Here is a 4,624-nt window from a genome sequence, read left to right as displayed (position 1 = left end):
TACTGCAGTAGGCCTAATCAGGTTCTATTTTTTATAATCAACCACTGCCTTATAAATGCATGTTAGCGATTCATGTTGCATTTAAAAAATGAATTATTTTGTCAAACCAGGGGTCATTTCTGTGACTGCACCACATTCATTATCACCCCAGGTGGTAGTCACACCAACTCAACCTCCATTAGCCATGACCAGGGAAAACTCCTGACACATGACCCCCCCCCCTTCCCCACCACCACCCACCACCCACCCCCACCTCCATCCCCATTCCCCCAAGGTCAAAGGTAAGCAGGCAGGCAGCAGCTGTATTGGCTGAGTGTGTTTTCTCACTTCTGAAGTTGTCCCTGATAGCAGCCTCTGTCGAATCACTGACTTCAGTTTGATTACAGTACAGACATTCCTATTCAGCCCTCCCCGCTTTGGTCACTCAGATCACATGCTGCAATTGTAAAGCAAATATTAGTGACCTAAACTGACAGAGTGGCCTGGGGCCTCTGAAGACTTGCAGGATTATACAGCTGGGCTTTTATACATGTAACGTGTCTTGTGGCTCTGCTCAGCCCTTGTGATGCAGTGATATGGATCTCTTAACTCGCTTTTGCATGATCCAGGGATTTAGCTCTGGGCCTTTTGTGTAGTACAGTCTTATGGATAGGGTTCACTTAGGCTGGCATATACAATGAACATGCAGTGTATTCATTACATACACAAAGCTGTTGTGTAAGTGCAATCAGGTATTTATTTTTGGTCTTTTGGTATTTTTGGACGGGCCAATGACACAGCTCTTGTCACAGAGCAGCTCTGTTCATTCTATTAGTGTTTCACAGATTACTAAGCGCTTTGCAGTCAAACTTGATGTGGGTCACACCCAGTGTATTATTTAGAACCAGACAAGCACATCTATTCTATAGTCAATTAGTTTGTTATGATCGGACAAATGCTCGCTTCCCAACTGGACAGTTGATGCAAATTGTCACACAGTAGATTCATGTACGTAAACTGCTGCTTATGTTCTGTAGCTATTCACTAAGACTTGAATTTCCAGTGCGTGACCCATGTCTTGTTGTGATTCATGAGAAAGCAGCCACTCTGGACCTGGACTGGGACCAGGAGGAAGGGTTCCAGGCAGCACTAGCCGACCCAGATGTGACGAGTGTGATGGATGGATGTGGACCCAGCCACTGCATGCACATGTCTATTTCAGTCCTCCATTGTTTGGCATTCAGTCATCACTGTGTATGTAGCAAGTCAACAGCCAGTCTCCTGTGTGTACTCCCCTTTTTGCTCACAAAAGAAAGAGGATTCATGGGAAAAACACAGGGCATGTGTTTCCTCTCTCTCTCAGCACGTGTCCTTCCACTGAGTAAGACTGCCCTACTCCCTCTTTCCTCTTACACACACACACTCTCACTCAGTCGCAACACACATGCACACAAGTTGGCAGATGTATACGTGCACACACACACACACACACACACACACACACCCTGAATGGGGAATGTTTGGGTGGCATGACAACACAATTCCAGAATGGAATAAATGCCTGGCAGCATATCTGTTGTCATATAGTCAGAGGTCGTATGGCACTCCTCTTTCTTGTAATAAGAGAACACTTAGTGGAGCTGGCAGCATCAGTGCTTTGAGAAACACTTGATTTGAATGAGTTGCTGTGAATACTGCGAAGCTCATCAATGCCAAACAATGTCGCCATCTGCTCCTCATAAACCGAGCATGATTTATGAGCAATGGTGGAACATGAAGTCTGGGTTTTTCAGGGGTTTATCTCGGTTGAGTCAACAAACTGTACCGTTCAGCTGCTGCTTATCACCCACCATCACTATCTCACTCTCCCTTCTCTCTGTCTCTCTCTATCTCTCCCTCTCTCATCCTGGGTGACAGCTACAAACGTGAGACGACTAACTCTTAAATGGACATCCCACATCATAAGTAGCTACACTAATTAACAGTGTTGACGGACACTGTCATCTGAGCGACATCCCCCTCAAGCAAATGTTTGAAAGTGTTCATGCAGGGTAATGAGCTGACTTGTATTTGAGCAATAAGAACCTGAATGTATGTAGGCCAGGTGATTGGTTGATAGAGGATGACAAAATGGCTGACTAATGCGTAGCTTAATTTGCTACTGTCAGATAAGAACCTGTAAACTCCAATTTGTGACTGTTTTTTTGATTGTGATTTTTTGATTATTTTAGAGCCCATGAATCCAACTTAAAGCCCACTGTGATATTTCAATCCACTGTGTGATTTCAAAAATACATTGTCATCAATCAAAAAAAAAAAAGAGCGCTTTTAATTCCTGCAAGAATGACATTTGGAGTTTCAATCTTTTCCACCATTAGCTGTGCTATGCATACGCAAGGAGCATAACGGTTTTGGAATATGTGACTTGCTTATACGATCTCAGCATTACCTAAAGAAAACCTAAAGCCAAGACTATATATTACGGGGAGCTCAAGGGACACTTGGGTGGGTGGTATAAAACCAGACAAGCCCATTCATTTCAGACTGTTACAAAGATGTAAATCACCCTGAGATGCGGAGGTGGTGGGAAAAGGCGTAGGGTTCGTAGAAACTATGGTGACAGAGTGCTGGGCTGCACCGGTGGATCCCATTGACCTTTGAGTGGAGAGCTAGTCAATCAGTGACATGTGACACTGCCGGCCACCTGTCTAACTACGATAGGTGTCTGCTAACACACACACACACACACTTACACACACATGCACACATACAGACCCATACAAACCCAGCTGTCCTGGACACAAAGATTAATTTGTCCAACCAGGGAAATGGGAAAAGTACAAAACGTACATTCAGTGAACTAGAAGACATGTTGATGATGCATGAGCTTCAGCACTGAATCCCTTTGAGCACAAAAAGCCCCACTCACCTAGAAATAAATGACTCATTAAAAGGCTGATATAAATATGAATGACGTCATTACAGCTCCAGCTCCTCTTTTTTCAAACAAAGTTTTCAAAGAGGAGTTGAAGCGTTTTTGCTGACTGTGTGAAAACACCTTTCTTTGAAAACGGAGCCTGTGTTTTCTCACATGTAATCGAGGCCATGCAGCCCAGGAGGCTGCAAATTTGTGTAGTGGCCCTTCCCCTCTCCCTCTCTCCATGTCTACATTTGCCAGCAGCGACTACAATACTCCCTATTTATAGCACTTTTACCTCAGATATTAACTCTCTCCCGCTTAGCCTGCCACTTCCTGCCAGAAAGGAAATGTGTGTATGTGTGTGTGTGTGTGTGTGTGTGTGTGTGTGTGTGTGTGTGTGTGTCTGGTTTGACCTTTGGGCACAGTGAGCAGTGACCAGACTGCTGTTTGTGGCAATGTGATTGGCAAACTTCTTTCTTTTTCATCCCCTAAAAATGAGCCCTCTGTCCTACTTTTAATCAACCCAGCCCTCTTATTCTGACACCCAGAAAGAGACAAACTCCCATCCATCCAAAGGGAGAAGAAGGGAGAGAGGCAGCTAAAAATACAGTTTTTCCAGGCCAGGTGACAGGTTTTCTGTGTGTACCGACATAGCAGAGTCAGTATCTATTTCAGGGCCTTTGAATGAGAGTGAATGTGTGTGCATGTTTGGCTGTGTGCATGCGTGTGTGTTTGTGTGTGTTTGTGTGTGTGTGTGTGTGTGTAAGCCAACACCTCAGGGTTGAGATGTCGGAGTTCACCTTCCTTCAAGGCTGCGATCGAGGGAAAGGCCGCAACTGGTTGGAACATCCTGTTTTGGAGGTAAACACAGTTTGGCAGCCAGCGCTTTCCTCCCCATGTTGGAAAAACAATCTGTCCTGTCACTTGAAATTTGACAATCAGCCTCCCCGGCGGCCAGTGATCATGAGGCTATAACGCAGTTTAAAGAGAGACTCCTATAGAAGTGCTATCAAGGCGGCAGGTGCTTTCAGTTTGTTTCAGCATTTTGGACAGACATAAGAGAGACACATGACAGGAAATCCCAGGGAGGAGCAGACGAGCCGGCTGACGTGTCTGTCTGCCTTCCAGGTCCCGGGACAAGCTCCTCTGACATCACCTCCTGTTGGTCACTGCAAGGTTACTGGCCAGGGATATTCCACGTCTAGACTTCCTGCCTTTTTGTTTGGTGCTGGTGGGCAACATAAAGGCATTACACAGTGCTCGGATGTTTACCTAACTGGCCGTATCCATCGAGAGGCATAAATAGCTTACGTAGCAACTCTGAAAGTTAAATGCCAATTCCATTTGCTCCATAAACAATCAAGGGACATCAAAAACACATCTATGGATATTCAACACAATGAAGTTTGGATGAGTAAGCTTCTACAAAACGGTTCGGAAATGTGACGCTGGAAGCGACTGTGGGAGAGCGGCTGCAAAACAGCTCAGGCGTGCCTGGGAACTTGCTGCTTAGTGTTAGAGTTTCGATCTGTAAAAGTGTCTCTGTCATCATAGTTATCTAGCCTAAAGTAACCTTACGTGCAAGATAATTAGCTTTGTGGAAGGGAAACAAGACAAGAGACTGCAGTTTGTAAATTTATTTCATGTCCATTCTGTTAAAAGAAAGGCCTTGTATTTTTGCTCCTTCACAAACAGGTCATAAAAAAACAAACACTTAGAAAAATA

This window comes from Centroberyx gerrardi, chromosome 15, assembly GCF_048128805.1.
Source record: "Centroberyx gerrardi isolate f3 chromosome 15, fCenGer3.hap1.cur.20231027, whole genome shotgun sequence".
In the NCBI taxonomy this organism is placed as follows: domain Eukaryota; kingdom Metazoa; phylum Chordata; class Actinopteri; order Beryciformes; family Berycidae; genus Centroberyx; species Centroberyx gerrardi.
The sequence above is the reverse complement of the archived record's forward strand: the minus strand, read 5'-3'. Positions refer to the sequence as shown.